A 19135-nucleotide genomic window follows, 5' to 3' on the forward strand; every position below is an offset into this window, starting at 1 on the left:
CCATGGCTATATTTTTGTTTCATATATGTTCCATTTTTTTCCTATTCACTTTATATTTTCAGTCATTTTTATACAGTTAGGAAGTCTTTATAATTATCCATTTAAGTGACTAAATAATATTTCACTAAGGTCATTCAACCAGTCCCTTGTCCCTGGATATTTAATTTCTCTATATACTCTTACAACAAATATAGCTTACTAAATTTATGATCATTTGATTAAGCTCTGCTCATGGATAAAAAGAGATGATGAGGAATAAGAAATTAGTTGTTAATCCAGAAAAATTAATTAGGGCACTCAATTAGAGAAGTTCAGTGTTAAGATAAGATCAAGTATAACTTGACAGCTATACTACCACTGCAAATGTCACGGAAAATCTTACCAATTTTTATTGACTGAACTAATAAAACTGAATTTTCAGAGGGTTTTTCTCACTAAAAGGCTGAAGTTAATAATTCAACCATGGCCACTAAAATCTCATGTCTTTGTACTTCTGACTTCTAATTCTGTTTCTTCTTTGAAAAACTCCAGTGCTCCTTGGACATTATCTGACTACTTAAGAGCAGTCACAAAATGAATGTATTTGCTATTGTTGTTCAGTCTCTAAGTCATGACTATTTGTGACCCCATGGATTGCAACATGCCAGGCTTCCCTGTTCTTTACTACTTCCCAGAGTTTGCTCAACTTCATGTCCATTGAACCAATAATGCTATCTAATCATCTCATCCTCCATCGCCCTGATCTCCTCCTGCCCTCAATCTTTTCAGTATCAGAAGTGAAAGTATTAACTGCTCAGTTGCGTCCAACTCTTTGTGGCCCCATGAACACCAGGCTCCTCTGTCCATGGAATTCTCCAGGCAAGAATACTGGAGTAGGTTGCCATTCCCTTCTCCAGGGGATCTTCCTGACCCAGGGATTGAAACCAGGTCCCTACATTGCAGGCAGATACTTCAACATCTGAGCTACCAGGGAGGACCAGGGTCTTTACCAATGGGTTGGTTCTTCATATCAGGTGTCCAAAGTATTGGAACTTCAGCTTCAGCATCAGTCCTTCTAATGAATATTTAGGCTTGATTTCCTTTAGGATTGACTGGTTTGATCTCCTAGGTGTCCAAAGAACTCTCAAGGGCCTTCTCCAGTACCATAATTTGAAAGAAACAATTCTTCAGGGGTCAGTCTTCTTTATGGTCCAACTCTCATATCTATACATGACTACTGGAAAAAACATAGCTTTGGCCACATGGACCTTTGTTGGCAAAATGATATCTCTGCTTTTTAATATGCTGTCTAGGTTTGTCATAGCTTTCTTTCTAAGGAGCAAGCATTTTTCAATTTCATGGCTGTGGTCATCACCAGCAGTGGTTTTGGAGCCCAAGAAAATAAAATCTGTCACTGTTTCCACTTGTCCCCCATCTATTTGCCATGAAGAGATGGGACCAGATGCCATAAACTTAGGTTTTTGAATGTTGAGTTTTAAGCCAGCCTTTTCACTCTCCTCTTTCACCCTCATCAAGAAGCTCTTTAGCCCCTCTTCACTTTCTGCTATTAGAGTGGTGTCATTGGTATATCTGAGGTTGTTGATATTTCTCCTGGCAATCTCGATTTTAGCTTATGAGTCATCCAGCCTAACATTTTGAATGATGTACTCTGGGAGAAATATCAATGACCTAAGATACACAGATGACACCACCCTCACAGCAGAAAGCAAAGAAGAACTAAAGAGCCTCTTGATGAAAGTGAAAGAGGAGAGTGAAAAAGTTGGCTTAAAACTCAACATTCAGAAGACTAAGATCATGGCATCCAGTCGCATCACTTCATGGCAAATATATGGGGAAACAATGGAAACAGTGACAGACTTAATTTTCTTGGGCTCCAAAATCACTGCAGATGGTGACTGCAGTCATGAAATTAAAAGATGCTTGTTCCTTAGGAGAAAAGCTATGACCAACCTAGATGGCATATTAAAAAGCAGAGACATTACTTTGTCAACAAAGGTCTGTCTAGCCAAAGCTATGGTTTTTCCAGTAGTCGTGTATGGGTGTGAGAGTTGGACTATAAAAAAAGCTGAGCACCAAAGAATTGATGCTTTTGAACTGTGATGTTGGAGAAGACTCTTGAGAGTCCCTTGGACCGCAAGGAGATCCTAAAGGAATCTAACCAGTCCACCCTAAAGGAAATCAGTCCAGAATATTCATTGGAAGGACTGATGCTGAAGCTGAAACTTCAATACTTTGGCCACCTAATTTAGAGAGATGACTCATTGGAAAAGACCCTGATGCTGGGAAAGATTGAAGGCAGGAGGAGAAGGGGACGACAGAGGATGAGATGGTTGGATGGTATCACCGACTTCATTGACATAAGTTTGAGCAAGCTTCAGGAGTTGGTGATGGACAGGGAAGTGTTTCGTGCTGCAGTCCAAGGGGTCGCAGAGTCGGACACAACTGAGCAACAACTGAACACTGCATATAAGTTAAATAAGCATGGTGACAATATACAGGCTTGTCTTACTACTTTCCTAATTTTGAACCAGTTCTTTGTTTCATGTCTGGTTCCAACTGTTGCTTCCTGACCTGCAAATAAGTTTATCAGGAGACAGTAAGGTGGTCTGGTATTCCTGTCTCTTTAAGAATTCTCCACAGTTTGCTGTGACCTACACAGTCAAAGACTTTCAAGTAGTCAATGAAGCAGATGCTTTTCTGGAATTCACTTGCTTTTTCTATGATCCAATGGATGTTGACAATTTGATCTCTGGTTCCTCTGACTCAATGTATGTATTAAATATTTATTAAATATCAGCTTTGTGTTTGGCACTGGGCTAAGCATTGGAGCTACAGCCATGAATCTATCAGTTTATGAGGCCTATGAAGGACAAGTGCAGAGTGCTGGAGTAGCTAACAGATCCAAACATATGGACTTTTCCTGAAGGTGAAGAGCGGTTAGTTTCTTTTAAGGAGCTTAGGGTGGGAGTTGGAGAGGAGGACAGAGTGTCCCAAGCAGAGGGAAGAACATAGGCAAAATCCCTGAAGTGACAAAGTGTATGCCAGGTCCAAGAAACAAACAAGAAGGCAACAACGATGAAAGCAAGAAGGATAATTGGATGAGTCTCGATCATGAAGTTCTTCAAAGCAGTGTACGTGAGTCCATTTTTGGTTTTAAGTACCTACTGACACCAGATGATTGCGTTGTATTGTATGAATATCTCCTATGAGACTGTCTCAAAGCTAAGGCTGTAGGGATTAAGACCAAGTGATTTCTGCTTTCATGGAACTCAAGGCAGAGCAGAAAAGACCCATAGTTTGGCAATTGGTGATCAGTACCTCAACTACTTTCCTGGTGGCTCAGATGGTAAAGTGTCTCCCTACAAAGAGGGAGACTCAGGTTCAATCCCTGGGTCGGGAAGATCTCCTGGAGAAGGAAATGGCAACTCACTCCAGTATTCTTGCCTGGAAAATCCCATGGATCGAGGAGCCAGCCTATTAGGCTCCTCCATCCATAGGGTTGCAAAGAGTCAAACACGACTGAGTGATTTCACTTTCACTTCAACTACACTGTCACGTCAATAGCCACCAATGAGGCAGTTTCTATAAGATCTTGCATTTCAGAAGGAAAGGATGGGAAGATAAGTTTCTTCAATGTAATTTGGGTCTAGCTCCAAAAACATCAACTAGAATATATTGGTTTTATTAGAGTTGGGACCTCAACAATACCAATTTCTTCATTAATGGGGTAAGGAAAGAGCCAAGCACAGACTGGAAGATGCTCCAAGGCGTTCTCCTGAAAATATAAAAATCTTGGGAGAGGGTACTCAAGACTTTGTCAATGGAGAAAAATATTCACTCTACTTCCTCTATATTTTGGCCCCCAGGAACACTGAATTGCTCGCTCTTTCCTGCGCAGTCCGCTTGATAACTCGTCTGTTGGCCTTTGCTCATACTGCTTTCTCTACGAGAAATTTCCCACTCTCCCTGATGGTTCAGATGTCATTTGAGTTTCTATAGATTTCTCTGCTTAGCTATGCTATGCACTGTGTTATTTTGAAATTGTATATTTATCAGTCTGTCGTTCCTTCAAACTGACCTGATAGAAGGCAGAAACTGTATAATATTCACCTTTGTCTCTTGGTGCCTTGGGTGGCCCATTGTTCCTTACATATATGATGAATGAATGAACAGACAAACACATTTGCTGAGAATATTCTTCCAAAGGGAAGAGTCAGAAAAGACATAATACAAGTACACGGTTAATACAGAAGTAGAAGTCATTTTGTTCTATGCGACTCCAAAATAAATATGGAAAAGCCAGAAATTCAAATTGTGGCTTCGCTGAAGGATGAATGAGGAGACGAGAGCTGTTCAAATTGGGAACAGCCTGCTACCCTTTACTCAATGGGTAGCCGAATAGACACTGTACATAAGGGACCCAAACATCTACTGAGAGGTTAGGACGTATGACTTCAAAGGGTCCTTCTGGATCTCTGGCTAGATTTGCAGGAAAACTACTCTTGCCAATAGGGAAAAAAAAAAGAATTCCATAGGAACCTTTAGAGGAGGATGTAGGTCACTGCTACATTTTTTTTATTGTATGGATTCCCAGATCTTTGAAGTGATAGCTTTGATGACAACCTAGCAACACGCAAACATTGTTTTTAGACTCTAATATGGAGAATACGCTTCCCTGGTGGCTCAGATGGTAAAGAATCTGCCAGCAAGGCAGGAGACCTGGGTTCAATCCCTGGGTCAGGAAGATCCCCTGGAGAAAGGAATGGCTACCGCTCCCGTTTTCTTGCCTGGAGAATTCCATGGACAAAAGAGCCTGGTGGGCTACAGTCCATGGGATCACAAAGAGTCGGATATGCCTGAATAACTAACACACACATATGGAGAATATGGTGGTTTGGACATTTACTGATAAACTCTGTCCTTGAATCCACTCTGAGTAAACGAATAAATCAATCAAAGAATCCACAATGAAGACAGGCAGGTAGAGACAGAGTATAACTGGATCTGTGTTTCTGACCCAAGGATTCCCCAAAGCTTTTGTGTTTCAGTTAAAACCAAGCCTGACAGCTGAGCCTGGCCAGTCACAGTAGTTCTTTAGCAGAGGTTCATCTGAATTCAGCTAAGGAAATTATTAAAGTGCTTCCCCATCTCCCCTTGTTATTCTCACCCAGCCTTCCCTTTCAGGCATTTTCTCCCAGACATCAGCGTTCAGTGGAGAGAGGGAGAGATAAAAGCAGCAATGAAATCACTGTCTGCTGTTCTCCATGGCGGAATCTCTCCCGTCCCCCCGACAATCATCCCAGAGCCCGCCAGCTGCAAGGGCAGAGCCCAGAACCTCTGTCCTCTGTGCAGCCATCTCTCCATGAGAACAGGCAGACCCCTGGCTGACAGCCTTAGATCCTGAAAATGGGGACTGATTAACTGAGTGTTGATACAGTCAATGGAAACTACAAAGTGCCAGGTGGGTGAGGGCAGCCTCTGTACAGCGTGCCGGGTGGGCTGCTGTTTCCTTGCAGCTGGGCAGAGTCCAGGTGTGAGAATGTGGCTGCCTCGGACCATTATTTCTTCTGGTTCCCATTCCTCCACACTGGCTGACTCTCCCCCAGGAACATAAGTCCACTGCCTAGGCAGTGGGTTAGGAAATGGCAGTACTATACTCTGTCACCTCTCAGGGAAAAAGCAAAAAAGCAAAAAGAAAAGAACATTTGACATTTAACTGATGGCTGCTTCTGCCTCTGCTGCTAAGTTGCTTCAGTCGTGTCCGACTCTGTGCGACCTCATAGATGGCAGCCCACCAGGCTCCCCCGCCCCTGGGATTCTCCAGGCAAGAACACCGGAGTGGTTGCCATTTCTTTCTCCATAACTGATGGCTGTAAATATAAATATCAGTATCCTCAGAAACATAAGCCCAAGCCCACTGCCACCATCCAAGCCCACTGCCTAGCCAAGTGGCACTTTTTCTTTCATGTACTATACTCTATCAACTCTCAGAAAAAAAGAGAAAAAAAGAAAAGAAAGAAAATAGCAAAATGAAAAGAAAATTTAGTGAAAATGAAATGAAAAATAAAACGTTTAAACGATGGTTGCAAATATAAATACAGTATCGTAAGAGAATTCTCTTTTTATTAAAAGATTGTTCTTTAACAGAAAATTGTCCCCAAAATGGGGTTACAATAAAGAAGAGGAAAATATGGTGATATCATAATCATATGAATTTACAGAAGGTTCTATTGACAAAGAATTTCTTTTACTGTCAGAAGTTCCTACTTTCAAATACTATTTAATCGAGTAATTCAGTTCTAGGAATTTATGCTGAAGAAATAACCTGAGATGTGTGCAATGATTGTGTTCAAAGATGTGTGGCAGTATCATGCTTCTAATTCTAAAAACAAAACAAAAACCAGCTTGTAATTGGAAACATTCAAACAATGGAGAAATAGTTAAAAAGTGCTGTGATATGTCTATCTGAATGTGGGAATATTTTAGAGCCATTAAAACTGCAGCAATATTTAATGATAATGGAGAATGTTCATTATACAAATGTGAGAGAAAAAAATGTGCATGAAAATTTTAATTACAGTATGATCACCACTAAAATATTTTTAAAAAGACTTGTTTTTTACTAAGAAATTTATGAATTACTAATCGGTAATAGTAAAACTGCTTATAGTCAAACTACTTAAAAGGGAGTGACTTTTTTTAAGTTATAAAATTCTTAATAAAATACTAAAAATGTCCTCAAGGGAACTAACATTTATTGCATTTTTCTTTTTATGCTAAACTTTGAGCTAGGCTTCTTTTAATCCTCTATCTGATGGACAGTATTTTTCCCCTTTTCATGTATTAAAAAATAAACACAAAAACAAATTAAAGCCAAAGGAAAACCCTGAGGCTAAGAATAGTGAAGCAACTTACTTAAAGACAGAAAGCAAGTAAATAGTAGAATTCAAATCCAAACAGGATATTTTAAGCTTCAAATACCAATTGTTCCCCTGTTACATCATACTGTCTCTTCTGGGTTAAATAATTTGATGATAAGGAAATAATAAAAAAAATAGGATCAACAAACTATTAAATTTTTTTTGAAAAGAATCTATACCACTCTTATGAGTATCATAAAAATATTTAAAAAAATTATAATGGAAGAGCATGTATTTGGACCATTCAGACCTGTTTTTGAGTACCACCTTTGTGCTTTTTAGATGTTTGCCATTAGGTACATTTCTTAACTTTGAACTTAGCTTTCTTGTCTGTAAGATGTACAGAACAGTAACTGCTTCACAGAGTTATTAGAAAGATCAAAGTAAATGATATATATACTAGCAGAGCACTGAGCATAGATCCTGGGAGGTGTGTGAAGATTAATCAATATTAGTTCATCTCCTTTGGTTTGATACTGCACTATTACGAGTGTCCTTCTAAACATGAGGGCAATAAGGATAAACGCAAGTAAGACAATGCAGTCTTCCATTCATGCCTTTATCTACTCATCCAACACGTATTTGTTGATGAATGTTGGCCTACAATTTTATCATATGTTATTTCTCTTTGTAAAGATAATTTAGCTACATATTCTAAATACAGGAGAAAGGATGGCTAGGTAGAAGCATTGGAAATGTTAAGTAAATAAACGCTAGATAAAGGAAGACTCAAACACTATTTTTTTAAGCTTTCAGTATCCACAGCCTATTTCGATGCATTGAATTTTGGTATTTCATCTGACAAATCCCAATATTTCTGTGCATTCCCTTCGCTTCAGCAGGATCTATATGTTCCTTTCACTCTCTACCAAGAATATCAATATACAAGTCTATCATCTGCATAACGGCTCCAGCAGACATTTACTTTTATTTATTACTATAATTTGTACTATAAAATGAGCTTCCCAGGTGGCACTAGTGGTAAAGAATCTTCCTGCCAATGCAGGAGATGCAACTGATGCAGGTGGGCTCCCTGGGTAGGGAAGATCCCCTGGAGTAGGAAATGGCAACTCGCTCTAGTCTTCTTGCCCAGAAAATTCTATGGACAGAAGAGCCTGGTGGGCTATAGTCCATGGGGCTACAAAGAGTCAGACACAACTAAATTATTAACCTCATACACACATACTACAAAATAATACATGTGTTATTTTCAAGTATATAAGTTCAGTATCAGTTCAGTCACATAGTTGTGTCCGACTCTGTGCGACCCCATGGACTGCAGCACGCCAGGCTTCCCTGTCCATCACCAAATCCCAGAGTTCACTCAAACTCACTTCCATCAAGTCAGTGATGCCATCCAACCATTTCAGCCTCTGTCATCCCCTTCTCCTCCCGCCTTCAATCTTCCCCAGCATTAGGGTCTTTTCCAATGAGTCAGTTCTTCACATCAGGTGGCCAAAGTATTGGAGTTTCAGCTTTAGCATCAGTCCTTCCAATGAATATTCAGGACTGATCTCCTTTAGGATGGACTGGTTGGATCTCCTTGAAATCCAAGGGACTTTCAAGAGTCATCTCCAACATGACAGTTCAAAAGCATCAATTCTTCGGTGCTCAGCTTTCTTTATAGTCCAACTCTCACATCTATATATGACTACTGGAAAAAACATAGCTTTGACTAGACGGACCTTTGTTGACAATGTAATGTCTCTGCTTTTTAATATGCTGTCTAGGTTGGTCATAACTTTTCTTCCAAGGAATAAGCGTCTTTTAATTTCCTGGCTGCAGTCTCCATCTGCAGTGACTTTGGAGTCCAGAAAATAAAGTCTGTCACTGTTTCCACTGTTTTCCCATCTATTTGCCATGAAGTGATGGGACCAGATGCCATGATCTTAGTTTTCTGAATGCTGAGTTTTAAGCCAACTTTTTCACTCTCCTCTTTCACTTTCATCAAGAGGCTCTTTAGTTCTTCTTTGCTTTCTGCCATAAGGGTGGTGTCATCTGCATATCTGAGGTTATTGATATTTCTCCTGGCAGTCTTGATTCAAGTATATAATTATATTTAATTTCTGACATGCACATAGACTGAAAATTACTTGTGTACAACTTGATCACTGATCAATAAATATAATAAAATGGTGACCAATATAAGCAGGTAAAGATATTTTTTAAAAAAGTTAAAACAGATAGTAGCAGATTAAAATAAAGAATTCTCTATGCTATATGATAGGATAAAAACAATACTTGATAGAAAAGTCTATTAGTTGGCAAATAATTTTCTATACTGTACTAAAAGCAATTTTATTTTAGGCAGTAGATCTTGAATAGCACAGAGAATAAAGATAATTTTTTCATAGCTATTACCTATTGAAGCCATTCAAAGTCTCCCTCATCTACCTTCTCTAACATACTGCAATATTAAAAGATGAATGGCCCCAGGTCCATTATTAGGCTTTTATAAAGATATGAATGTAACACAGACATTCCTAACCACTGTTGCTTACAATTTATAACTACAACAAATTTTTCCTTTTTTTCCCCCCCTTAACATGCTAACAATCCATGAATCTTTGACTAAAGGTCTTAGCCCAAGAATAAGAAATGCCTGTTGCCTGTTTTCACCCAGTTATGACTTCTAGGAGTTGCATTTAGGATGTCTCAATGTTCACTTTATTCAACAGTATTTTTCTGGACGCTGTGGAGTAGAGGAGCCATCAGGAGATCTGCATTTGGGGATTAGTCACTGTTTAAGGCAAAATGTTTTAAGGGGATGGCAGAGAGGAAGTAGTTTCATCGAACAGGTGGATGGAGACTGCCAGAATCCAGGAGATCAAAGAATTGATGAGAAGTAAAAGAGTGATGTAGTAAAGGTGATTTACGTTCTTGTGGAAGAGCTCTGTCCTTAGGTGAGGTACATGGCGGCACCTGATGAGAAGCAGGCAGGGCAGTAGAAAGATTTAGAGTGTGGCAGGGAGGGGACGCAGCATGTCTGTGCACTAAGGGGAAGAAGCCCATGGGAAGGAAGAGTGAACATACAAGAGAGAAGGAGAAACAAATCCTAAAAAAGGAAGAGTGAGAAAGAGGGTCTAGAATCCAGATTCTTTGAGAACTACCATAGGTTCAGTACATGTGGTATAGTCGTACCAAGGGATACAAAGGTACCATGAGATGAAAAGCTCTTTCCAGTACATCCTCAGGTAAAGAAAAAATAATACACAACTTCGATCTCACTTGTAAAATATATGCATAGAAAAAATTTGGAAGTATGTTCACCAACATGTTAATATTGCTCATGGACATTAGAATTACAGATCTTTTTTCTTTTGTCATTTTGAGCAAGTCCATCATTAACTTTTTCCTTATAAAAATATCTAGAAACACACAAACATTATACGTGTAAAATCTGTTTGGCAAAAGAACAAATCCAAGTTGGTCTTTGAGACAGCATGACTCGGCCATAGGTTGGGAGAAAGATACTTTTTTTTTTTTTCCAGGCCCATTTTGTCTTTCCTTTGGATAAAGTTACAGGGCTATTTTAAGTTGGAATAAAATAGTTATAGGACCCTTTTGAGGTAGAGGAGAAGGGAGCTGAAGGAGTTCTTGCCTGATGCCTTTGCTCTATATATTTAAGACGTCAGGACAGTAAAGGGAAAAGTCTAGCATGAATTTCGAGACTTAAGTAAAGCAGTAAATGGCTGGAATTGCAGATGTGAGGCAAGAGACAGACAATGGAATTGGTAGGGGTCTGCTGAGCAGCACTGAGGTGGGACATTGGCAGTGTGATTACATGATTTTCTCCCACAGAGTTTAGTCATCTTGAGTGGTGAAAATGAAAGGTTTGATAGCCTTCAGGCTGAGGATTGAAAAGCAAATGTGGCTGACTCTTAAAGGAATGAGTAATATATCAGGAAGGATTGGAAAAGAGAAGCAAAGAGGATGCCCAGAGACTGGATACATAGACTGAGGTCACAACAAGTTCAAATGACAGAATTATGGGGACCTGGGAACAGAAGAAGGGGTAGCAGGCTGTGGACACGATGGGGTTTTTGGGTTCAGGATTTCGGACATGGAGCAACACTGATCGTTATGGAAATTCGCACGAGTCCAATCATGCGCACGCATTAAAGTGATTATCCAGTAAGAGTATCCAGTGAGATAGAGAAGACAAAATTGGCCAAAAATATTCAGTGAGCGTGAGGAAAGACCTCGGGTAAAGAAGAGAAGTGGGATGTGAGGCAGTGTGGCAGTGGCGCGCGCTCCAGGCACAGGGACAAGATGGACCACCCCTGCAACCCAGCGTCTCTTTGGGGATATGATATACATGAAAGCTTTCTGAACAGCAGACCTAGGCGGAGAGGTTCCTAGAGAATCTAGGTTTTCTTCATAAGGGATGACATGATAAATGCAGTAGTTTACTATGATTAATTCAAAGACTTTGTATAGGATGAATTTAGAACAGGTTTGATGGATTGAGTCAGAAAGCAAGGAGCATAATTTGGGATCAGATACAGAATTGATGCTTTTGAACTGTGGCGCTGGAGAAGACTCTTGAGAGTCCCTTGGACTGCAAGGAGATCCAACCAGTCCATTCTAAAGGAGATCAATCCTGGGTGTTCATTGGAAGGACTGATGCTAAAGCTGAAACTGCAATACTTTGACCACCTCATGCAACGAGTTGACTCACCGGAAAAGACTCTGATGCTGGGAAGGATTGGGGGCGGGAGGAGACGGGAACGACAGAGAATGAGATGGCTGGATGGCATCACCGACTCGATGGACATGAGTTTGAGTGAACTCCGGGAGTTGGTGATGGACAGGGAGGCCTGGCGTGCTGTGATTCATGGGGTTGCAAAGAGTCGGACACGATTGAGCGACTGAACTGAACTGAACAGTGTTGAACTGTGAATTCTTTTTTTTTTTTAATTGTGAATTGTATATGATTTAGGATGTTGTCAATGATACCACAACTACAAAATTTTAAAGTAACATCTACCTTGTACTTCGTTTGTAACAGTGTTTAACTGAAATGCCACTGTGTGTGGTCAGTGGTGTCTGACTCTTTGCATCCCCATGGACCGCAGACTTGCCAGGCTCCCCAGTCCATGATATTTTCCCGCAAGAATACTGGAGTGGGTTGCCACTTCCTCCTCCAGGCTACCTTCCAACCAAGGGATTGAACCTGTGCCACTAGAAGCTAATATATACTTCTCAACATAGTTTAACTTCTTCATCACTTTCCCAGTGTAAGCTGGTAACAAATGGAGTCTCTCTCTTGTGCCCCATTAAGCTATTTCCATTGACTTCTCTTGTGTTTTCTGAAAACTTCCTGGCATATGAAGGATTAAAGTATATATCTGTTTAGAACAGTTTGTGCATAGAAATTAAGAAAGAAAAGGAGAAGCCCACGAACTACTCAGTTGCCACATCAAGGAATCTGATAGCCATCCTTGACTCCTGCCTGTCCATCAGTCTCTACATTTTATTAAACATCATGACTTGTTGATTCTGTCTTTGAAAGATCCCTCTAGCCATCTAGCCTCTCTCAACTTCAGTGATCCCTTCCCCAGGTCAGAAATTCATGCGTTCTCCCCAGTGATCCTCTGGTTTGTATGCCTAAATCACTTCACTCTATCCTTCTCATGGCAGAATGTGTTGAGGATAACAGATACGAATCTGAAACTCAAATGACAACAAAGGCAGACAAGACATATATGAGGGTGCAATGGACCCAGGAGAGGTAAAACAACAGAACAAGAGTGTGGTTACATGGCAGCTGGCCTTCCTATCTGGAATAAAACAGGAAGAAGGGATTGAGTATATATTTCATCTAATGAAAAGAATGATTATTCAGCTCTTGTGGATGACAGGCACTCTAGAATGTGGGCCTAATGTTGGGAGATGGGTCTCCCCTGCTGAGGGAAGCCAGGGATCAAATTTTCTTAAGTATAAAGAAGTCATGGTACATATATACAATGGAATATTACTCAGTCGTAAAAAGGAATGCAACTGAGTCAGTTCTAATGAGGTGGATGAACCTAGAGCCTATTATACAGAGTGAAGTAAGTCAGAATGAGAAAAACAAATATTGTATACTGATAGTATATTAAAAAGCAGAGACATTACTTTGCCAACAAAGGTCCGTCTAGTCAAGGCTATGGTTTTTCCCGTGGTCATGTATGGATGTGAGAGTTGGACTGTGAAGAAAGCTGATCGCCGAAGAAATGATGCTTTTGAACTGTGGTGCTAGAGAAGACTCTTGAGAGTCCCTTGGACTGCAAGGAGATCCACCCAGTCCATTCTAAAGGAGATCAGTCCTGGGTGTTCATTGGAAGGACTGATGCTAAAGCTGAAACTGCAATACTTTGGCCACCTCATGCGACGAGTTGACTCACTGGAAAAGACCCTGATGCTGGGAAGGATTGGGGGTGGGAGGAGAAGGGGATGACAGAGAATGAGATGGCTGGATGTCTATCCACCGACTTGATGGACATGAGTTTGAGTGAACTCCGGGAGTTGGTGATGGACAGAGAGGCCTGGCGTGCTGTGATTCATGGGGTCGCAAAGAGTCAGACACGACTGAGCGACTGAACTGAACTGAATGCACATATTTGGAATCTAGAAAGATGGTACTGATGAACCTATTTTCAGGGCAGCAATGGAGATGTAGACATAGAGGAGACTTGTGGACACAGTGAGGGAAGGAGAGGGTGGGATGAATAGAGAGAGTAGCACTGAAACATATGTATCACCATATGTGAAACAGATAGCCAGTGGGGATCTGCTGTATGATGCAGGAAGCTCAGACTCGGTGCTCTGTGACAACCTAGAGGGCTGGGAGGGAGGTTTAAAAGGAAGGGTCACATGTATGCCCATGGTTGATTCATGTTGATGTACGGCAGAGACCAACACAATATCATAAATCAATTATCCTCCAATTAAAAATAAACAAACTTTAAAAAAATTTTCTTAAGTAAAATACCAATTTTTTAAATTTGGAAAATTATTACATTGAGATACATATAGGTTCTTAGTCAACTATGCTCGTAACTGGCGGTTTGAGAGACACATTCCACAGCTGCCACACAGCTCGAAGCTCTCTGTCTCCAAGTCAGAGACAGGATTTAAGCACCTCCATTTTGTAAACTCACTCTCCAGTTAACTTGTATTTTCATCTGTGCAGCTTTCTATACCCTTGGCAGCATATAAAGAAAAAATGCCTGACCCAGAGTAGATCCTCACTTTCTCCTTCAGTTTTCTTCTCTATATTATTTTGTGCTTGGGTCACAACTTGAATGTTACACACAGCACATTGTACTGTATTTTTTTTTTTAACCTTCCCTATGAGGAACCCACTCCAGTATCCTTGCCTGGAGAATCATGGACAGAGGAGCCTGGTGGGCTACAGTCCATGGGGTCACCAAGAGCTGGACACGACTGAGCGACTAACACTACTGCTACTACTACCTTCCCTGTTCTATTGTGAGCATGGAGCCAAAGCCTCCAATTGAGTTGTTCATTTTCTGTGCCTAAAGCATGTACTGCCTACATATGGAAACAACTGAATACATTCTTGCATGAACTAAACTGAACTGCTGCTTCTCCCTAGAATGCTTCTCTTGTTGAATTCCTATCAAACACCACAATTTATCTCAAATGTTATCTGGAGAGTTTTCTCCAACTCCTTCAGGCATACGTGATCACCGTTTCTTCTGTGATTCCACACAATTTCGTTCATAATATGATTAAGACCACAAAGTTATTTGTATCGATGTCTCTCTTACTCTCGATTCTTAGCATCTGGAGGACAGGGGATATACAATATTTGCAATCTGATTGCTAGTGAGAGAAAATGCTCAGTAAATGTTTGCTGAGTTAAACTGAAGATTCTCTATACAAAATAGATAACTCACAAAGACCTACTGAATATCACAGGGAACTATATTCAATATCTTGCAATAACCTATAATAGAAGAGAATATAAAAAATAAAACACATATTTATATATCTATGCATAGTTGAATCACTTTGCTGTATACCTCAAACTAACACAATATTATAAATAACTATTTCAATAAGCATTTAAAAAACAAACTGAAAACTACTCTAAATAATTTATATGAATGGGCTAATAAATAAAAGTCATGTAAAGGGGTTAAAGAAGGTTCTTTGGTTTTAATACAAGACAGCTAAAGTATGAATCACTTGATACATTTTATATTTACTTGAATACCTACAATGTGCTCAACATTGTATCAAATTCTGTGAACAAAAGAAAATAAAAGGCAGGGTTCTGTTTCTGATGGAGCTTACAGTGCAGCTGGGGAAATAAGCCACATACAGAGGAACGGAGTGGGTGTGGCCCAACTGTTCAAATGTATCTGTGGCTCTTCCTCTCCTGAGGTCTTCTCATCCATCACTTGCCAAGTTTTATTCATTCTGAATATTGAGTATCTCTTGTTTTTATCCTCTTGTTTCTATCCCTATTGCCTCTATCCCAGATAATTTCCTCATTTCCTATTGCCCAGTATTTTGCAAAATCCCAGTATCTGGGAATGATCATTTTATATACCATTTCTTTTGATTCATTGTATTTCAAAAGTATAATTTTCCAGATTTCTCTCAAAACAACAATTTAGATCTTCTGTATTATACTCCAAATCTTTGAAAACCACCAACTGTTAAACAAAACAATCTTTTCACTCTTTACTGAACCATGAGGATTTTTTTAGCTTAATTCCTTATAGTTCTGTTTTCTGGCCGGGCACACTTACTGTTTCTTTTTACTATTTCTTGGCAGTGTGCTAGGTGCTTATTTGAGTTACTTGCTACAACCAAAAACTGAAGTCCCTTAAAAGTAACTTTCCTTTGAAGAGGTAACTTGGGAATAACTAACTGTGGCTCTCATTTAACAAGCCTTCAGCCCATACCCCTATCTTTCTCAGTCTTGACTAGGCCTAGAGGGATGAAGATGAGCACTTGTTATAACCTATTAGGCACCACTCTTTTAGAAGAGATGAAGAACCCAAACTGCAGAGTCATTCCTGCTGTGTCTGGACCCAGCTCTACCACTTCCCAACTTGTGACCCTGAACAAGTTCTCTAAAGTACAGCTTCACCTGAAAAAAGGAATAATAATAGCCTTTGTGCTGGTTATAAATTAGCAGGACTCAAAGTGCCTTGAAGATCAAAAGCATTTTCATAATAACAAGATGTTATTTGCCTTTTTCATTGTGCTTATCTTTGCATTGATGGTGCCAAATAATGGTGGGTGAAACTGTTGGTGCCTTAGCACAAAACAAGGCAGGGGTACCAAAGTGTACCAGGAATCACTGGACTCTTTGCATACATTAACAACAAAAACAACAAAGTCAGTTTTACTTAAAAAAATATCTTTGAAGCAGAGAAAATTATTAATTATATAAGATCATTACTGTCAAGTTCATAATGTTATAATATTCTGTTTGATGAAATGAGAGGTATGCCCAAAGTACCTTTGCATATTATATACGGTTTTCTCAAGAAAAAAAAAAGAATCTGCAATCATTTGAGTTGCAAGTTAAACTAATCACATTTTCGTTGTTTATTATTTTTACTTGGAAAAATGACTGACCTACAAACTTTGATTATTTAGTCTTTGGTATTTAGCAAAAACTTCCCGGAGAATTGATGAAGTGAGTTTGTTTCTTTCAGGGAAACAGCTAAGAGAGTCTTTGTCGTCAGTGGTAAAATTTGAGTTTTCAAGCGTCTACCACCATGAGCATGACAGCTTCCTAAGACTTAAAGACTCTGCTGATGGGATGAGTCTTAATCTTGACAGATTTTTCGGTATTATATAATGAAACAAGTCAACATTTAGATGATCTGTATAAATCAGTGAACCAGTGTTTTTTTAACTAACTAGGACATGATATTATAAACCACTTAACATTGAAGACAGATTAATTAATTTTACTATAACATAGTACAAAAAATTCATTGATATAGTTTCAGAATCTGCATTCCAACTAATCTTTAAAAAGCTACCATTTGTCCACTTTTGCTATACTATTCAAGAATGCCTACAATTAACTAAGACTATGAACATATTTCACCTTTCTCTATTCATATCTGTGAAATAACCACATTTTCCTCATTTACTTTGACTAAAGCAACATGCACTACAGACTAAAGGTGATGATAAAGGAATTCAGATCTATTGCATTAAATCAGACTTAAGAGACTTGAAAATAAAATAAAAAAAATTTTTCTTGCTAATCTGTTTTGCTTTGAAAAATATTGTCAGTTAAAATAAAAAGTTATAAATGTAATGAATTTATAATTGCTATTTATAAATTAATGAATACTTTTAAGTGCTCAGTTTTAATCATTAATATGATATATATTGATAGATAAAACACATATAAACAAAATGAGTTCTCATTAGTTTTGAATAAAAAGAGGTCCTGAGATAAAAATGTTTAAGAAATGCAGTCATAAATAGTCTATGAGATAATTCTTATAAAGCAGTTACCATGGATACTGTAAGGGCTCAGTAATTGCCAATAACCCTATCATTCACCAACTGCTCAATAAGTGTTAGCCGGTATGATAACTTCCTCAAACCAAACTTGATTCTCACCCATTTTTCCCAGTTTGAAGAGAACTTGAGGAGCTGAGGCAGCAGAGTGTGTGAGGAGGGGAGGGAAGGGATGGGTATATTATATTTAATAATTATCAAATTAATATTTTGCACCACCTCAGGTCAGGGAGTATTAATCATATTAATATAATAAATAACATTATTCACCACCTCAGGACATGTACACCACCTCAGGACCAGCTCCTGAAGCGAAGGATTTCCAACGTGATGTGCTTTTCTGCATCTGCACTGAGATTCTAAAAGCATGCACAGGCTACCCATCAGAGACCTGGAGTATAAGGTCCCCCATGTCTGGTGTGACTTCACTTTCTCACACCAACCAAATCATTAATCAAAGACTTCTTAAAGCTACCCTAAATCTGTAGCAAATATTTTTATTCCATTTGGCAAAACCATAAACCACTGGAAGTACTAAAGATTCCCAAATCCTTTTACATTTTTTTAAGGCAATGCTACTTGCAAAGTCAGGCTTCCTTACTAAAAGACATGAAATTTCAGCAATGTTGAGATTCTTTTGGGTCAGAAGTCCAAACTCCCCTCAGTCCACACTATCATTGATATCAGAATGTGCTAACTGGTATTTAAAAATCCTCAGTTTTTTAGTGCTGCTAATAAAACCTAGACCCAGGAATCAGAAATACTGCCTGGGAGCAAATGGACTCACTGTCCCTTATAGGTATATATTGGGACAAGGAAGCAGAGGTAGGGAAAGGCAGGCTGTGTGTACTCAGTTCCACTCACGGCTGCTTTTGCTTTCTTCGCAACCCTGAGGATATGTTCTAGTATCTAAATCCTACAGCTTTTGTAGATGGCAACAGAATTTTAAGCCATGAACACCTGTTACCATACAGGGGTTCTATTGACTTCCTTGTGTGTTACTTTCCTTCGCCCTCACTAGGCTCCAGCCGTACGGAGGGCGAACCAAACTTGTATGGTTCTCCAACACTTGAAGCTCATTTCTGCCATGGGGACTTTATGTTTGCTTTTGTATCTACTTCTAGGACTTTTTACATCCTTTTAATCTGATCAAGTGCTACTACCTTAAAGGAGCCTGCCTCACCACAAACCCCTCTCTCATCACTGCCTATCTTATCGCTGTTACTTTCATCATGTCATTGATCACATATGAACATATTTTATTGTCTAATTCTCTCACTAGAGTATAAGCTCCAGGAGGCAGGGACTCTTCTGTCATGTGCTATATTATTGGTTCCAGGAATAGCACCAGGTACATAAATAGGTGTTCAAGAAATACATGTTTAAGAAATGAGTAAACCAATCAATCAATGGGGCTTCCTTGGTGGCTCAGAGGTTAAAGTGTCTGCCTGCAATGCGGGAGACCTGGGTTCGACCCCTGGGTCGGGAAGATCCCCTGGAGAAGGAAATGGCAACCCACTCCAGTATTCTTGCCTGGAGAATACCATGGACGGAGGAGCCTGGTGGACTACAGTCCATGGGGTCGCAAAAGTCAGACATGACTGAGTGACTTCACTCCACTAATCAACCAATGAGACTCTGTGATTCTACTCTGTGGAAAGAGTAGAAGTTTTGGAGCTGACAGACCTGGGTTTGATTCCTAG

The 19135-nt window shown here is 39.5% G+C and overlaps 1 protein-coding gene across 11 annotated transcripts in view; it reads right to left on the reverse strand.

The window, feature by feature from the left end:
• The window catches only part of DLG2 (discs large MAGUK scaffold protein 2), a 1481746-nt gene that overhangs the window by 746720 nt on the left and 715891 nt on the right, over positions 1–19135 (reverse strand). The gene's annotated exons all lie outside the window — the stretch shown is intronic.

Source organism: Moschus berezovskii, chromosome 25 (genome assembly GCF_049115385.1).
Source record: "Moschus berezovskii isolate FMDL1 chromosome 25, NW_MosBer_1.0, whole genome shotgun sequence".
Classification (NCBI taxonomy): domain Eukaryota; kingdom Metazoa; phylum Chordata; class Mammalia; order Artiodactyla; family Moschidae; genus Moschus; species Moschus berezovskii.